We start from the raw sequence: 20,251 nt of genomic DNA, 5'->3' as shown, positions 1-20,251 counted from the left end.
ATGTATTTAGTGGTAGGGAAGGAACCTTGAGAGGCTCACAAGTATGGAAAGAGATGGAGGGTCTCAGAGAAGATCTTGGGGGAACAAGTGAGCCAAGCAGAGGAAACAGCAAGAGGCCAAGCTCTTAGAGTATGGAGACCCTGTTTCTAAGAAGGAGCAAACGCAGAGGGAGGTGATGAGAGATCAGAAAGTCACTGAGGATTTGGGAAGGTGGCAGGTCATGTGACATCTTTCAAGGCATTCCAAAGAGTATACATTTTACTCTGAAAGGGATGGGAAGCCCTTGATTATTATGAGCTGAAAGGTGATATGAATTTATGTTTTTATAAGAGTTACCCTGGGCAATATGTTGGGGACAAGAGTGAGGAGCTGGATAAATGTGGGCAGGAGGAAGCAGAGTGAAGAAGTGATCACGATACTGCACGTGAGGGACAGGGGCACCGAAGTCAGGGTGGTGGCACTGAAGGTGCAGAGAGGTGCTCTAGTCTCTATGAAGTGAACAGAGAAGCTCCAGGAAACCTTACAGCTTGTAAGGTGCCTGGTGTATCTTGATCCAGTTTTGAGTCACTGGAGAGGATCCAGTGAGCGTCTTTTCTTCAGCAGCTGATTAAATACATTCACTCAGCATCTATCTTATTGGGTTCTCACTGTCCCAGCCTAACTGCCTTGAGGTGAATAACCAAGCAAAAAGCGACAACCCTCATGCCCAAGAGGCCACTAACATTATCCAAATGAGTCCGCTCTGAACCTGGCTTCCCGTTCTGCAGAAACCATAGCAAAGGTGCTTCCCATAGCTCCCTTCCCTTCCTCTTGCCCTGTCACCAAGCCCGGTGTGTCCCCTGAGTGGCCCTGCATGGAGTTCTACTCCTCCCAAGAACTGTATTGACAAAATTAAAAGAAGAAGAAGAAGGAGGAGGAGGAGGAGGAGGAGGAGGAGGAGAAGGAGAAGGAGAAGGAGAAGAAGAAGAAGAGAAGAAGAAGAAGAAGAAGAGGAGGAGCAGGAGGAGGAGGAGGAGGAGGAGGAGGAGGAGGAGGAGGAGGAGAAGAAGAAGAAGAAGAAAGAGACTTTCTAGTTTCACAAGATCTGCATCTGGCCTCACCATACCTCACCCAAGGTCATCTGTCTAAAACAGATCATAAAATATTTACTGCATGTATTATTCTTAGAAAACAGTTTTGGCTCTCAGACTTTAAAGAAAAAGGAACCTGTGTTAGATGCTCAATACAACCATTTGATGACTTTCTTGAATTAGTAATAATACAATTTTCTGGAGCCACAGAAAGGAAGCTGCTGCCTTTCTGTACGAGTCCTTCAGGGACTTCTACTTCGTGTGTGAATTCAAAAAGGAACTTTTTCTAAGACGTGATTGAACTATAGTTGAACTGTTCACTCACTGAAAAATACTGTGTTGTTTTTGGTGTTGGCTTATTAACAAAAAAGCTGCTGAAAATCTTTGTACATGTGAGACAAAGATCACATACAAGTTTCCATGTCAGATATTATGGAAGAGGAAATAAACAGCATTAATAACAACCAAAGTAACAACCATTTTTGAGAGTTCATTAAATGTTACATGCTGTCTAAATATGTGAGATATATATATTATCTCACATTTTTGTTAGCCATTCATCTGTTGAAGGGCACCTAGGCTGGTTCCATAGCTTTGCTATTGTGAATTGTACTGCTATAAACATTGATGTGGTTGTATCCTTGTAGTATGCTGATTTTAGATCTTTTGGCTAAATTCCTAGGAGTGTGACAGCTGGGACCTATGGTGGTTCCATTTCTAGTTTTTTGAGGAATCCCCATAGTGCTTTCCAAGGTGGTTGCACTGATTTGCAGTCCCACCAACAATGTCTGAGTGTTCCTTTTTCTCCACATGCTCACCAACATTTATTATTATTATTTATATTCTTTTTTTTACATTATATTTATACCGATTGTGATGCATCTTCACAATCTCAAAATAATTAGTTAAGTTGAGCTTATCAGCCAAAAAGTTCCAGACAAATTACACTGAGCAGTAAAGAAACAAAACAAAAAAACAAAACAATCTGTTAATTAACTGAAATTTTCTCCAGCTTTAATACACAAATGTCCTTTAATCCCTAAGTTGTGCATTTTACTTTTGTCCATTCTTTTTTTTTAAATTTATTTTTATTGTAAACAAATGGGATACATGTTGTTTCAGTTTGTACATGGAGTAACAGCATACCATTTGCATATTCATATATTTACATAGAGTAATGATGTTTGATTCATTCCGTTGTTATTTATATTCTTGATAATTACCATTCTGGTTGGACTGGGATGAAATCCGAATGTGGTTTGATTTATATTTCCCTAAATACTAGAGAAGTTGAACATTTTTTCATATATTTCTTGGCAATTTGTATTTCTTCTTTTCAGAAGTGTCTGTTCAGTTCTTTTGCCCATTTGTTGATTGGGTTATTTATTTATTTATTTATTTTGTGGTGTTAAGCTTTTTGAGTTCTTTACATAGTCTGGATATTGATGCTGTATCCGAGGAGCAGGTACGGATCTCCCATTCTGTAGGCTCTCTTTTCATGTACTAAATTGTTTTCTTCACTGTGCACAAACTTTTTAATTTGATGCCATTCCACTTGTTGATTTTTATTTTTTAATGTTATTTCTTATGCTTTAGGAATCTAGTTAGGGAAGTTAGTTCCTGTGCCAATATCCTGGAGTGTTGGGCCCATATTTCTTCTAGCAGTTGCAGAGTTTTCTGGTTTAATTCTTAGGTCCTGATTTACTTTGAGTTCACTTTTGTGCAGGGTGAGAAATAGGGATCAAATTTTAGTATTTTACATGTGGATTCCATGTTTTCCTAGCACCTTTTGTTAGAAAGGTCGTCTTTTCTCCAGCATATGTTTTTGGACTTTTGTCTGGTATCAGCTGTATTTATGTGACTCTCTCCCCTTCCTTTCTCTGATTCTTTAATCACAAAATGAATTCAAAGACACTGATTGAAACTCTGATTCTATACTAGCTTCAATGAGAGCTATTATTTGGTCTTCTCTTGTAACATACAGTATGGTCTACATATAAAGTATTTATCTTTTGATTGATTCACATTAATTAATTCCTTAATCTTCAGGCTTACTGTTTTGCCTTTTAGTAAATATTTGAGTGAATATTGTGTTAAATGATTTTTAAAAAGATTTTTGTATTTGTAAACATTAAAGTAATGTCTGAACAAATAGAAAACTTTAAAGATAACAAAGCTTAGGAATAAGAGAAGGATTACCAACTTTGATATAGCTGTATTATGTTATTATTTAAATATTTTAAGGACATTTAATAAACTGTCAAATACAAAATTATAAAATAGAAAATGGTAAGTGAAAAGGATATAAAGGTGCATCTGTATGATTTATGTTTCTTTAACATATACCTGTTTGATTATAAAGATATTCATGTATTTTTGGGGGTATGGATAAAGTGTGTCAAGGACACATGAAGGTTAAACTTCCAGCCAAAATCTGATATTAGGTTTCATCCTTGAGTTTTGGAAGGGCTCAGGCCCACTTAAATGTCATTTCTGAAACCCCTGAACTCTTCACAATGGATGACTGAATGCCTGTGTTGGTTATCCCCACACATAAGCAGGAGGACAAAGTCCTCAGTTCATAAAATGTGGCATTGTGACTAATTGTTCATATCTGAACATCCATTTCCAGATATAGTTCAACATTCCTTTTGCAACTTGAGTTAAATCATTATGTGGGTTATATGATGAAATTCTGTGAGTTGCTGTATGTATAAACATAGATTTTTAAAATTCTTTACTGTTTTTAATTAGTTATATATAATGAATGCATTTATGCATTTTGATAAATCATACATAAATGGAGTATGATTTCTCATTTTTCTGATAACGCATGTTGTAGGATCACATAGGTCATGCAGTCAGATATGTACATGAGACATATACTAATGTCTGTTCCACTCTATGATCCTTCCTACCCGCAGACCCCTTCCCCTTCCTTCATGCTACCTGCTGCCACTGACCCCTTGTAATACCTAAATATAGATTATGTTGAAACCATAAAACGCAGCACTAATTAACAAGGCAGAAAGCTTTCAATTCTGTGAACATTAAAACTTGTTAAGCACATTCAAACATTTCAATTTGTAGGAAGTAAATTCTCAGCAGGTATGCTAGAAAATAGGGCACAGCTAAACAACTTTAAGAAGATGCTTTTGAAACAACTGATTATACAATTTGGGAATAGTAATAAAGTGCATAATGAGAGATTAAGCTATAGTGTAACCCCAATGTCAATCTTAATAGTGTCTTGTGTAATGAAATCTGTGTATTAAACAAAACAAGAAGGCTGCCTGGTTCTTCCCTATGTGATTTCATTTAGCCCCAGTCTTTCTAGCAAGAAACTTTTAACTTTCTTATCTACTGTGAAAATTTAGAAATGTAGAATTCCCACTCTATAAACTCAAAGTTTCATGAGAAGAAAAAAACTTGACTTTATTTGAAGGTGAATGTATACTTTTTGTGGTCAACATATAACCTACTTACTTCAGTCAGAATGTAGGACCTTGTGGTGAGGGGAAATTATTGCTTTTCTTCCATAATTGCGAAGCTTTAAAAAAATTTAACCATTAAATTTTGATAACCCAACCATAATTATAATTTTATTATTATGATAATATTTCAATGTATTCTTTATCTTAGAAGATCTTACAAGGACATTGATAGTCTAGGTTAAGCACAATATCATGATAATATCTAGCTTGTTGGCACTTGGAGAAAATGTATGCTCACAGCCTGTCTAAATAGGTATACTCATGAATAGGGGGAAATTCAGGAAAAAAATCCTCAATTAGTTCTATTTTCTGTGATTTTTGATGTGTGTTTTGTACTTTCTTCTGAGAAGATACACTTAACCATGTCAAAGTGTTAGTTAAAATGATTATTAGTAAAAATCGTTAGGGTTTTTAAGACAGCAATTTTTTAAATAATAGGATAAACTTCCATGTTATTGAAATTTGACAGTGTAGTGATCTCAACAATATAAAATATAATTTTGAGTAAAAATCTTATATAAACACAAATAATCTAAAACACATCCATGAGCGTTGACCTCAGCACTGCATTTACAAAAGCATCATTTGAAAAATAGATATATATGTGACAAAGATTGAATACAAGTTTCCATGTCAGATATTATGGAAGAGGAAGTAAACAGCATCAATAATGACCAAAGTAATTACCATTTTTGAGAATTCGCTAAATGTTATATGCTGTCTAAATATATCGTGTCTTTTCCAACACTCAGAATAACAATGGAACATTTTACAAATAAGGAAAATAAGAAGCTGGTAACTTGTCAAAGCTTATAAAATTGCTAATGTGAACATCTGTAATGAGTGGTGTCGACACGATCCAATACCCGTGTGCAATATAAACCAAGGCTTCTCAGCACACCTGGAAGGGGAGATGAATCTAACATCAATAAAATTATTTGTGAGCAAAAACCGGCTTTAAATAGGGTGGTAAAGACGAAATATATGGCTAGACTTGAAAAGGAGAGATAATTGAAGACTGCGGCTTTAGGGATGAGTTGGATTTAGTTAGAGGACTGAAAACATTCCAGGTGAATCAGATACATGGAAAGGTGGATTTCTCTAGGGAGGTATGAAAATACTTTTGGTAGGAGTAAAGAGTCTACTGTTTACATTATTTCTTTAAGCAAATTTTCAAATTTCAAATCTGAGAGCTTCAATGTCTTGTCATTTAAAGACATATTACAGATAAGGATTCTTTTTTATATATTTTAATTTTTTTATTTGTTCTAATTAGTTATACATGACAGTAGATAAGGGTTCTGATGTGAATAGTTCAAAACTTCATAATAAAGTACCACATTAAAATTAATTGATTAATAATTATTTTTGTGAAGTGAGAGATGGAAAGATAATAATATCTTATAAATAATTTGGCATGATATTTCCTAATTTTTTTAACCACTGCAGTGGGGTAGATCATCAAGGAAGTATTCATATTTACATATGAGAATAGTGTGAGAGAGAAAGAGAATTTGACCACAGACATACGACTACCCATTAGAAAACAAGTCATTCTAAGTCGGTTATTTTGGGAACCAGCATGAGTCAGAGATTTGTAGAGGTTTATAGCTGTTTCTCACGTGTTTTTCAGCCTTCAACTAATCCTATGGCCTACAAGAAAAATTACTAAATTCAAGTGGTAAAAGAGTCTCACTTGAAAAATTGGCATTGTGTCAAGGCTTGATTTTTGAGACAAAAATAATAAAATCACAAATGTAAGCACATTGCTTGTGTTTGAATCAGTTATTACAGAAGAATAGTTATCATATGTCTGGCATTAAAATCTATTTATTGATTGTTAGATGAAAAATATTTCAGAGAAAGTCACTGCTCTGTCCTTTCACTATATCACTATTTTCTAGATGGTTTTTTATTCCATACTCTCTTTTAATCAAGAAAAGTGCAAAGATTTCTTATAGTCAGGCAGCTTGATATTGAATTCGAACTTCACATTTGATGGGATTCAATTGTACAATTTTTTCCCCAGTAAACTCGGGATATTACATGAATTGCTTTTCTGAAATGCACTTTTTAGATTCCTGTTTCTGAGGGAAAAGATTGCACATAGGTGGATTTAAAAGTACCCATTAGAAGTCAGAGAAATCAATCAGAGACTCCAGAATTCTCTTTCCAAGTCAGATATTAGAGATTGAGCAAGAAAGTTCAGAATACCGAAGTAAACCTACAAAAAAAAAAAAAAAAAAAAAAAAAAAAAAAGTTTGGGGTGAATGCTTTTAAAAAAAAATTAGAATAAAGTTATTTAATATTAAAATCTTAGTCTAAAACCACAAATCAAAAATACACAAGTGGGTAAGAACATTCATTGTGCATAGTATCGACTTCTAGAGAACAGTATGGAGAGTCAAGAATGGGAAGCCTCACTTCAGCTGGTCCTGATCATTTCACACTCTGTTCCTGGGGTTAAAAACTCTAAGGACAGGAGACCAGGTTTCCCATCTGCAAAATACATCATTGCTATTTGGTATGTTATTGGAATGCTGTATTAATGAACTGCAAAAATTTTTACAGGATCATTTTATAAATTCTAGACAGCTGTTGAAAGTGTGTTTTTTTATTATTAGAGTTAATGCCTATAGTTCATGGAATTTGCCAGCATGATTTTGGGCATTTCTTACTGTAAGTTTTTCCTTCATTGTCTACCTTTCAACAGCATCAGCATATCTCTACCCACCTCCAAGATGTTTCTGGAAAACCAGAAGAACTATTTCTCAGTCATTATCTTCAACTTGGGATTTCTTAGCGGGAAACTGGGTCTGAAATGGAGTCAAAATTCTACCAGAACAACAGAGGTTAATATGTTGTGCAAATATTAAGAAATACAAAAAGTAAACTACAATAAAAACTGCTTGTTTTAGTGGATGAGTTTCTTTCTAAATTAAATAGTATTTCTACAACTTGCATAATAAAATTTCTGGAGGGATACAAAAAAATCAGATAAGAAAAAATTACTTAAGTCTTTATAAAGTATCAGTGTTTCTTCATGAGAAAGTTTTAGAGTAGAAACACTATTATAGTTAGATATTCAATTAAGGTAATTGCATGATTTCTCTTTTTTTATATTTTATATCAACAACAATTCTGCAATATTTGAGAAAAGTAAACAACCTGAGTAGTCTTAGAGGAAGGCTTATATCATTAAATGGCTTCATTAGTATTCTCATGCATACATTTAAGTGCATTACAGTAGGAAATAATGTTGTTTGCAAATTAGAAACTGTAATAAGCTATTTTTTGGCTTTAATTTTCATTATGAAAATATGGTTATCTTCACATCTAAATGTGTGTTTATTTCCCTGATTTAAAAACTGGCTCCAGGAGAGGTCAGTTATGCTCACTGAAAATATCGATAACTTCATGGAAGAATGATTCACATTTATAGCCTGCAAAGCAACTGAACTAAAAAATCTGTTCCCTTTCTGCTGATTTACTGTCACTTTAATGCTATGTTATCATATCCTCTTATACTTTTATAGTCCAGGGTAGTTGTAGGTTAATGCACATTTAATGAAAAGTGGGGTGGATGGTGTGCGGCATATGCAAATGTGACTGCCATCACCCCAGTGAATTGTCTCAATTCCATACAGAGATTTCTCAGGTGCGGCCTTGGGCTGTTAAAATGGAGAAGGCAGAGTTTCAAATTCATGATGGATTTCTGATGAGACAGCAAGCAAGTTTGCTTGAGGTGCTGTATTAAGAGGTGCCGCCCTTGGTCACAAACAAGTTTGACTGAGGAGTCAGGATTGTGACAGTATTCTTTCTTCTTGGGAATAAGAACATTTTCCTATGCTATGTAGAGAGGAAGAAAACTTCATGGAGGAAGAGACAGATGAGCTTCACAATGTTATACAACAACATTGGACTACATGTGGTGGCATTTTTAAGAAACTGTATATATATAGTTTATATATATTGTATATAAAATTTAGAGTATATATTAGTATATATAGTATATATAATATAATATGAAGTAATATATAGTATATATAATATAAAGTATATAGTAATATATAGTATATATATTAGTATGATATATAATATAATATACTTTTATAATATACTTAGTAATATATAGTATAGTATATATTAGTATATATAGTATATATTAGCTTATATATATTATATATATAAAATCAAGAATCCTCCCTCCAAAATTTTATTTTTCTTTTATTGATAAATATAAACAGATTATTTAAATACATGCATATCCATTAAGACAAAAAACAGTGGAAATACTTTCTTTGTAGGATATTGTTATATAACAAAAATACTATAAATGGAGGACCTAAATTGCTTTCAGAAATAGGTGAAGGAGATAGATCTCTGGTGTCACCGGCGGCCAAGAGCAGAGACATAGGTTTCAAACCGGATGCTGCCACTTTCCTGTAGAAGAAGCCTTGGTGTCCTCATATGCTCAGAAAATGGTTGTCTGAGATAGTTTTTAGAATAAGGCATTGAATTCAAGGATAACTCTACAAATCCAATATCTGCAAGGCTCACACTATTTTTCTTAATCTTCTTCATTCCCTTGGATGAAAGGAAGGTTTAATTTTTTTTTTTTTTCAATTTCTCTAACTATCCAGTGATGCTGAGGTTTTTAAAAAGTAGATGTAGGAAGTTATTAGGTTTGATGAATGGTTTTAATTTATAAGAATAAAAAGTCATTTTAAGATGAAGATTGCATTAGAAAAACAAATAGGCAACCCAAACCTGCAAGATGTTAGGATCATGCTTTTCCTCAAGGGTAAATAATCAGACTAGTACAGAAGTCTCATTTACAAATCGTACTTAGGTATGTGTGCTGAAGGAAGATTGCAAGCAATCCTTGCCTACTTTTAATAAGACTCCCTTAAAAGAAGGCTGTAGATGGGGAAAACTGAAAACACAGCTTTGAATCTCAAAAAGTTAGTAATATTATCTGCAATCACTGTCTGTGTGCAGGTTGGGTTATCGATTTTCCTAGAGGAAGTATCGAGTTTGTAGGGACTTTGGGATGGGGTGGAAGTGAAGGTTTGAGGTTAAATTCTGTCTGGGAATGGGTTTGTGATTTCTGATATTATGAAGTAGATGAAGAATGAGGAGGAGGAGAAGGGGCTGGAAAACAATTTCCTATTATGTTTCTGCTACTACAATTGCAGGTGGAATTTGCTTTTGAGATCAAGGGCTTTCTGCTTTTGGAAAATTACTGATATTCTACTTGGTTGTAGGAAAGTACCTATTCAAGAAGAGTTTGTAATAGTCAAGAGTTGACTGCTTTGCATAATAATGTGAAAGGATTATATTAATTGAAAGAAGAGATGATTATGACATGAATTTGTTTTTGGCTTCTAGTTGGGACAGAAGCTGTGACTTGCAACCTGGGTCCAAGCAGAAGAGGGCAGGGATGCTGCTTGTGACAAGTGGGAAATACTAACAACCCAGCACTGGACCAAATGCAGGAGATGGTCAGGCAAATAGATAACCTGGTAAAGGAGGGAATGCTAATTGACTTTATAAAATATTCAAGTCAACGCTTCCTATACTCGGCTACAATGCCCTTATACCATATGAAAGGCCCAGTCACATCTGTTAAGTGCTTCATGTTAGTACTGTGTTGGGGAATACAAGGGAAGGGACTCATTTGACACTTTAGAGCACAGTGACTGGGAGAAGCTCAGAACCCTGAAATAGTTCGTAAGGGACAGAGGTCATGGAGAAGGGTGGCCTGAGAGGGCGATGATGACAAATCCTAACATTTGTCACATGTTTTTCTTATTCATCTGTCATTATCTCAGTCTCCACTAAGGCTACTCAGGGCTCCTTAGCAGTATCTGAGAAGACCCTGTTTGGTTTTGGTCTGGAATGTTCCCCAAGCCCCAGGTGTTGAGGCTTGGTCCCTGATGATGCAGTGGTGTTCAGCGGTGGGGCTCTGGGAGGTGGCTACATCCTGAGGGCCCTGTCCATGTCCCTAGACTAATTGAGGGGCTCACAACTGAATTGATTAGAAGGAGGTGGGGGAAACAGAAGGAGCTGGAAGCTATGTGCAGGCAGTGAGCCATGCCCTGTGCTCACCTCCTCTGCTTCTCAGCTGCCATGAGCTAATTGCTTTCTTCTGGCACATTCCACCATGATGTTTCTGCCTAGGAGCCAGGTGGCCATGGCCGGAAACCTCTGAGACCCTAAACCCAGATGAACCTTACCTGCTAAGTTGTTCATGTCAGATATTTTGGTAACTACAATTCAAGGCCGACCCTCAAAGGAGCCTAAACTTCTCGTAGAAACAGTCTATGGGGTGGAATTTGTTAATGACATATTAAAAGGAGGAAAGGGACAAAACCTAGAGACCTGGGGAGCCTGTGACAGCTGTTCCGCATTCGCAGGAGAGGAGGCCACATGGGGACTTTCAGCTTTGTTCCCAAGATAGCCCGTCAGGGAATTGGAGAGATGGTCACCGTCTTGAAAGAAAATCCTGTTGCAAGCTCAAGTCATGCTGTCAAAATTTCAGAATCTAAAGGTCAGAATTCCAGTCCCAACATTATAATGTATTAGTAATGAGTTTCTACGCCAATCTCATGACTTCCCTGAGTTCTGTTTTCCTTTTCTGCTATCAGGTTTGCAAAGAAGGTAAAATAAGATCATATGTGAAATGTTGAAAAATTCTGTAAAATTTTAATCCCTTTTATACTTTCACTTTTCCTTTCCTAGTGAAACCACAGACGATTAGCGGGATGACAAAACTGGGTAATAAGCCGAGTAAGAGATGAAATTGGTGAAAATGTTAATTCAAGAGAAGTCCCACCTGTCAGAGTCAGGAGTTTCTCCTCTAATACTTTAACACTGGGACCAGGTAATTAGGGAATTTTATCTTTTTTTAACAAAAGAAGTATTTCAACATACATCATGAAGTCTGAGAAAAATAAATGTATATCTATACGTAATCCAGATTTATCAGGTTAGCCTTTTGCTGTATTTTTAAGATTTTTTTCCTTAAGGAAAAAATACAGAATACCACTTTCTGTTCTTCCTTGATTCTACTTCTTTTCCTTTGCTGCTATCAACCTGGAGAGATAAACTCTGAGAAAGTTTCTGAGACAAACAACATTTTCTTCTTTTGTTACTGCATTTTCATGAATAACATTTCGTTTTATTGTATTTGACTGAATTCTGACATCCTGAGATGTGATCACTGTATTAAGGTTGTACAGAAAAATGTCCTTGCTATCTGACTATCTAGTATATTTAGATATGCAATGCCATGCAATTTGACCCTCACATCCACATATTCAGAAGCTGTGTGTGTGCATGTGCATATGTGTAGAGAAATACAAATGCCAGCCCTTGGTTACATAGGTGAAGAGTGCATGGGGTTCTTCCTACTAGTCCCTCTTTTTCTTTTTTCTTGTGTGTGTAAATTTTAAATCGTAAGTAAAAATTTGAAAATTTTAAGGCACCACATAACTAATATCAATAAATAAGTTGCTGTACTTTTTCCATAACTTAATACTGCTATTCTGACTTATTCAATTTGTCTTATCTATGCCAAACTTGCTTATCTTAACTCTTATACATAATGCTAGTGTTTGCTTTCATTCCTTCTTTAAAGGGCAGTTATGTTTTGTTTCTGTTTGTAAAAGGATGTAGGAGGCACCCTTGAGCATTGATCCTTGGTGCACAGTGCAGTAATTTCTGTACATGCAGAAAACAGCTGCATATAAGAGATGTGCAACTTGATTTTTATAAAATTGCAAGTTGTTTTATTTCACTAAGGGATGTAGATTGGAATCTAAGTTTGGAGGCCACATGTGATGTCATACTGTAAGTTGCAGAATGCACTCCCCTGGGAATGAAAGGCGATGGAGCTATGAGTTCTGGCCCTGCGTTCTGTATTCCTATTGGTGTCCTCTTCTTGCTCCATCTGCAGTCCTAATGATTAGCCTAAGGAATCGAGGTTTTCAGCCTAAGAGGATGGTCTCCCAAATAGAGGGGGTGAATTTTTGCTCATAGGTACCTGAGACTCATGCTATCCTTATAAACACTAAAACAGATATTTTCAAGGTGAAATGCTTCAAATAGTTACTAAATGTAATGTAACAGAGCACCTTCAATCTTGTTCAATTTATGTGGCTTTATTTCATAGTTAACTAATGTACTGATAGAAATTAAGTTCTAATGTTCTACTTTGGCAAACAATAACTTTCCTCAAAATGCTAACCTTAAAAATGAAAAAAAATTTCTATGTAAGATAGTACACTCAATTTGGAAAAGAAGTTTGACAGTTCCTCAGAAGATGAAGCCTGTCCCTACCCTAGGACCTGACAAGTCTCTCAGCAGGAATATGCCCAAGAGAAGAAACTCATCTTCATACAAAAGATCATATGTGAATGTGCGCAGCAGCATAGTTTAGAATAGCCCCAAATTGGAAGTAATCCAAATGTCCATGGACTGATAAATAGATATATCCAGACAATGGAGTATGATTAAGTAATAAAAAGGTACAGATACATGGATACATGATGGATAAACATTGAAACATCATGCTAATTGATAGGAACCAGTCATAAAAGAACATGGTGTTATCTACTTCCATTTATATGGAAAGTCCAAAGAGGCAGATATATGCAGATAGCATGCACATTGGTTGTTGTTCAGGATAGGTTCAGGTATGAGGATGAAGAGACAGTTTTTGAGATGAGATTTCTTTTGGGAATTATGATGCAATTAGATGATGATAGTGATTAGTGATTACACAACTCTGAATATAATAATGAAAACCACTGAATTGTACAGTTTGGGTGAATTTTATGAAATGTGAATTATATCACATTAAAGCAGTTAAAATAGTCTTTTCCATGAAGTTAGGAAAAACACAGTATTTTAGGACTGAGTGTAAACATGTAAAAGATCTTTTCTTATTTTGGTGTTTATGAAAAGAAAATTTAATATACTGAAAGATGAGAAACAATTTTGGTGGTAAGGAAGGATAATTTAAACAGACACTGCAGATTTAGCTGAAGAGAGAACATTTAACCATTTGTTAATGTAGGTTTTTTTTTTTTTCTGATGATTGTTCAAAAACTAAGTTTGTAAGAGACTTGGAATTCTTCAGGAAGATTTATTGATTTATTGATTTTTGCTGTTAACCCATACTAACTTCAATGTTGGTTTTGAAAAAGAAGAGTTGCTCACTCAGAACCTTGAAATGATTTAACTTTTATGCAACAAACCAGAAATATTAAACAAAAATCTCCATGAGACTTATAGTAGTAGAAACAGAGTAAATATAATGAATAACAGAATTCTCATGGTGTGTGAGAAAATAATACCACCTTGGAAAAATAAAAACTGGCCAAAGAAAGGAATATAGAATGCAAAGGGCAAAAGGTACTGAATTTGCAAAGCGTAGAACAATGTGGAATTCCAGAAAAAATTCCAGGGTGGAGGCACGAGCTGCCATGGTGTGTAAGCACACAGGAGTCAGCATTTGGCAACATCTGCTGGTTGAAACCTTTAACAAATAACCTTGTTATTTCTTAATAACAAGAAATTGCACAGAAAAGAAGCCAAAACCCAAGGGTGTGGAATGTCCTGTGAAGAGAGAGTCACCTAAGTTGGCTCTTAGATATGATATCTGCATGATAAGTCAGCAGCTACAGCTGCAAAGACAACAGGGAGCTGACAGTGTCCCCTGTTTAGGTTTAAACTACTCACTTACCTTTTCCTGGACCACCTGTCTGGCCTTAGGGTGTGATATTCATGATTGTCAGCTCCCTTGGAGAAGAGCTGGTATCCAAGCTTTTTAAACAGGAAGTTAGCAAATAGTTGGGAGATTGCTTTATCATGGGGAAAAGAAAATCTTGAAGAAAAAGAGAGAAACATGTTCAAAGTTGTATTGGTGACGAGGAGTCATATTAATTTGATTATTAAAATGTAATTTTTTCCTCCAGGCTGGAGAAATGGACTTATTGATAAGAACTAAAATTCCGCATTCTAATAAAACACTTCATGTAACATAATTTCCTTTTAGAGCATTCAAAATATACTCTTTCCTTTTTTATTGCCTGCTGTGTCCAAATATTTGTTGGGGTAGGTTAGTAATACTAAGGCTAAAAAGAATATCATATTTAAAATTAATAAAAGTATATGGCACAACTTTTCCACATAATACAGTTCAGGGCGCCTACAGAGGGAGTCATTTCCGTATCTATCAAATAGTAATTGAAACACATAAAAAGTAGCCAACCGTAGGCAGGTAGGCAGAGTTCCATTTGTTTAATCACTTGAGGATCCAGGCGGAGGAAGGAGCTCATAACTCATGACACTAGGGTCTCAACTCGAGCTCAGGGTCCTTCAAGGCTGTAGCCCAGCGTGGAGAATGGGGATTGAATATTAAATGCTCTAGCTCATGATGACACATGACTCTTCAGCTCAGATTTTATTGTACAAAACAAACCAGATGGCTATGCCTGTTTCCTTGAATGCCACCAAGTATGTCTCCTCTATGCCTGGAGTCCAAGGAGAACCAGGTGTTGGGATGCTTCAGCTACCATTCCACCAAAGTGTGCCTCTGGATCTGAGGCCAGTCACAGTCACTGAGTGTGTACCTACCTGCCTTACCTAATTCAAATCTGTCAGAACGTGTACTACACAGAGCATTCACATCCTTTTTGATTGACTTGAATTAATTTGGAGCTGATGAGGAAAGAGAAATATTTCTCTAAAACTCTCAAATGATAGAACATCAGAAATTTTTTAAAAGAAGAGTTCTTGATTATCTTTGTAAGAGAGTATTTTAATTGGTTAAATGATGTGTTGCTCTTCCCTTTTCTTCTGCTACTACTCTTTTCCCTCTCTCTCATTAGAATTTTCCTGTAGGTGAGAACTTGCACTATCACTCATTGATTGGAGTTCAGAGATCAAAACCAAGAGGCAATCATAGCAGCATATTTAAATTCAAGTTCTTAAATTGGGCTAGAAATCCCATATGTAAAGAAAGATTGGGATCTAGATGAGCAAAGTGGGCTTTTTCCTACCCCCAGGCTACATTAGGACTCTGGCTGGGGAGAGAGCACACAGGTAGGAAGTGAGCAGAGAGACTCTTCCAAGATTTCCTGCACATTGGAGGTGACAAAGGTCTCAGAGAAGAAGACATGAATACAGTACAAGGAGAGTGGTGGGATTGTAGAGGTACTGACACTTAAGTGGAGATTATTAACAGCTGGAAAGGAGCAGAGGGATTGATGAGACAATTAACAGTCTAAGCAGGATGAACTCAGGAGTGTAAACTTGGAGGGAGCCCATTAGGCTCTGATAAGGTTAATTCCTACCTTGCTGCCTGAAGCAAGAAAGAGCAGGAGGAGTGTTGGAGAGGGGAGCAGGAGGTTGAGGACAAAGTACTAAAAGTTATGTAAGGGGCTGGGGCAGTAGTGCACCCCTGTTATCCCAGCGACTTGGGAGGCTGAGGCAGGAGGATCCATTAAATGTTTGAGGACAGCCTCAGCAACTTAGCAAGACCCGGTCTCAAAATAAAAAATAACCAAAAAGGGCAGAGAAGGCAGAGAATGTGGCTCAGTGGTAAAGCAACCCTCTATTCAGTCTTCAATACAAAAAAAAAAAAAAAAAAGTTACATTCAGAAAGATTAACAGAAAATTCCAGGGAGTTATTGCCTCCAAAATCACAAGAATATCATCCTAAACAAGAGAAGTATTTTAAGCTAGAGAAAAATATACTTTAAAAAATTTTAAGGAGCAAAACATTGAAAGAAAAGAGAGATCATTTCTCTTAACTGGCCAATTTAAAAGCTCCTGAGTTGTTTATTCCTTTTATCAACTCTGGAAACGTTAAAAGCCTTTTGGGGATATGTTGATATCGAAAGAAGTTAATATGTTCCACATGCTTCTGTGATTTTCCATTAAGTTTAAGTTATTTTCCTCATAAAAAGTAACACAATGAGTCCTTTTGATTTTATCCATCTCAACTCTTGAAACCGTGCCCTTTTGCCCAGGAGAGGCAGCTTAGCAGAGCAAGCACGAGCCACTAGCAGTCACGTGCTGCTGACTGGCTGTGTGTGTGAGCATCAGTGTCCCCACCAGTGAGACATCCTTCCCAAGCATGTGAAAACAAATGGCGTGTGTAAAATGTCCAGCAATGCTCCTGGCACATAGAGGGCTTCCGGTACGAGATTTTAGTTTTTGTACATAGATATTCTCTTTTGATAAAATCTATTTCTTTTACAAAAAAAATAAATGGTTGAGTTAGAAAGATCTTGGAAGCATGGACCTCAATCTCCCTCCAGTGCCAGGCTTTGGTCTTTAGGATTTCAGGTGAACACCGGTCCGATGCACACTTGAATGATTTCAAGGTGACCATTCTCACAACCAGAGCAGGATGCTAGGCTTTCCATGTTACAACATTGTTCTCTAAATCCAGTGTTCCCCTCCCCTAGGAGCATAACATATTAATACTAATTCTACTTCTGCAACAATTCTATGGAAATTCTTCAAATACCCTAAAATGGTTCATAGGTATTTCTTCTACTTATTTCTCAGGGCAAAAATTATCTGTATTTATATATTTGGATTATACTACAAAATCCAGATCATTCAATAATTATTCAATTGTAAAGGCACAATTCAATTTAAAAAGTCCATTTGTTAGTAGTTGCCGCTCACTTTTTCATCTCTTGATGGATCTTCTGAAGTAACATTGCTATGAGTTTCTGATATTTAGTAGAAAGGCAATAATTTTCAGGTCTATGGGTAATAAAGCAGCAAATAAAACACATAAAAATGAGCCAATTAATTTGCTAAATGACTAGAAAATAATTAGTAAAAGATAGAGAAATAATTTGGTAAATGAAATATCATGCATTACTTGCTGGGGGAATACAATTGAAAACAAAATCTTCCAAAATTTTCTCCTATTTCAGAAAATCTCTCCACAGGTACCACAGAAAGAAAATAGTTTTATTATTGAACAAACATTAAACCAGAAATGCGATATGACTGTAGGCAATGTGCTAGAGATATCTCACTTTTTTATATAGTCAAATGGATCACATACAGGTTTTCAAGATGAGCAATAATTTTATCTTAAGTAAGGATGCTTTAATTTTTTTTTTTTAACACAAAGTTCATCATGAATTTACCAGGGAATTGGGGTGACCATCTGTATTAGTTAATTGGATTATGACAAAGATTAAAAAAATAAACTTCTCACGTCTCTATGACAGAAAATAGTTTTCCAAATGGGAGCAAGGTACTAATTACAATTTGGTCCCATCCTCTCATGGACACTAAGAGAAAGAGGCACTTCCTCTCTTGATGGCATTGTAGAAAGATGACTGTCAGGTCCTTGAGCAGAACATTCCTGGGTCACAAAACTAGCAAGAGGTTTGCACAGCTTCTTAAAAGATTCACATACGTTTCAAACAGACAAAACACTTACTTGAAAATGCATGTTTTTAAAAGTGAATTCCTAAATGAAAGGGAGAAATCTCTTCCCTTCCTTTCAATGTAGAGAAGTAACCCTCGTATTGTTGATTTTTGTTTTTTCTCACACTGTGATCTCTGCTCCTTTTAGATTCTGGGTTTATGTTTGTCAGGGAATACTACACATTACCAAGTGCCATTTCTGGAAATGGGCAAGCTCAGATATTCCATGTGCCTTGAAAAGACACTCGGGGAGAACATGGAGAACAGAAAGATAGTCAATGGGGATGATGCAGACTGACATCTATCAATCAAAGGGATGAGATGAGATCTTTGTTAGAATCTCTGGAGGCTTTGAGAATTCATCCTGAGCCAGGAAGAGATGGAGAGTATCTGCCCTTCCAGCCATAGTGGAGTTCTCTAAAATCTGATATTTATAGTATGTTTGACTGCTGTTCTCATCAGGGGTCCTCAAATCTCAAACGTTCAGACTACCGTGGGCCAGCATGGCAGGAGTCTGCTCAGGACGGGATGCAGTGCTGGGCACGTTTTGTTGGGTCGGAAGGAATTCCTGCACTAGTGGTCTCTGGAGAAGTTCATGTCTGGGAGCCAGCTTTTCTCAATATGAGAGCACCTGTTCAAGGAGATGGGTCCCACATGGAGCATGTGTAGAAGAGGTCCTGTTTTCAAAGCTTCTATGTAGAAGTTCGTAGGGAGAAAATCCCTTCTAACAATTGTGCAGGCACGGTACCTATTATACAGACTGACACAGGGACTGTTATAGGAGTCACTGAGCTCAGGGAAGGAGAAACTAGGACATTCTGATGGTAAGGTGGGTATCAGGCACTTAGAGTTCACATACAGCTGAATAGCACATTCCCTAGAAATACAGCATTAACAGAGATACTGTGTTAAACTGAAACTGAAACGGCAGCAATGAGACCCTTGGTTCACAGTGATCTTGAGGAAGTTCTTCAACCTCTTGTAATACCAACTTTCTCATCTCTAAAGTGGGAACTCTGTCCTCATCTCATGGTGTACATGGGGAGTTTGTATTTATTCTTGTTTACTCCATTGCACCTACTCAAGGCTTAAAATATCATCTTGTTTTCTCCTCCTCTGGGACCAACCACTCCCTCCCTCACAATTCTCATTCAAGCTTGATCTTACATCATGGAAAGCCATGGCCAGGCGTCCTAGCCAGGGCTGAGCTGGTGTAATTGTGCTGGTATCATTTGATACCAATTATATTCCATCTCTAACATGTAGTTAATAGATTTGTGTTTCTTGGAGAGTAAAAATGTATTTACAACATATTGTGTGCTCCTTTAAGAATTGGCACAGTTGATGATTGGTTGATAATTAAGAGAGATTTAGAAGAAGAAAAACTGCAAAATCTACTCAGTGGATAACATCCTCTCTATTTCATATGAATTGCAAACTGGATTAATTTTCTGCCTTTTTGGAGGCCTCTTCAATTCCTTGAAATGTTTCAAGATTATTTTTTCTCCTTTTCTGTCGAATTGGGAAATCTCTAAAGTCTAGTCTCAGTCCTTTGTTTTCCTATACTCTATCCTTCCAGCAGCAACTGCTTAAATGCCACCTCTGGATCAGTGCTGCAGCATGCAGGAATCTGGGTGGTAGTAGGTTCGTCACAAAACTGAGCCTCTGGCTTGCAACCCCAGTGTCCTGCCTCACCCTATTTAGGTCTGATAATTAATGTGTGAAGGATGAACCCTGGCATCATTGGAAACTTCCTTCCTGATAATTTGTTCATTTCTCCTTTATCTTCTCTGAAGGTTGAGGACTTGCCTGAGTCTGGTGCCTGACATTCATCTCCCAGATAGATTTCCCTTTGCTTTGGACCATCCTCCTTCTTGGCAGTTACCTGACTTTACACCTGAAGCTGGTACCCTCTCTGTCCTACGGTACTATTAACTTTTCCAGTAAGTTTAATTACTGACATGGGAGATAATTATCTCATACCTCCAACTCTGCACACACTCATTTCCTCTGCCCTCCATCAGCTGATGACCTTTTCTCATCCTTCAGAGGGGAAAAAGAAAGGTTCCTTCATGTCCCAAGTTGAATCTGCAAAATTATAGCTATTCAAATGTAATGTTTCATTTTACACATCTGTAACATTCAAGAAAAAGCCCTCCATGATAGCCTTTTATACCCCACTTGGTCCAACCCTGCGTGTCTCTACAATTTTCTGTT

This window comes from Sciurus vulgaris (genome assembly GCF_902686455.1).
Source record: "Sciurus vulgaris genome assembly, chromosome: 10".
NCBI lineage: Eukaryota > Metazoa > Chordata > Mammalia > Rodentia > Sciuridae > Sciurus > Sciurus vulgaris.
Note: the sequence above shows the minus strand (reverse complement) of the source record.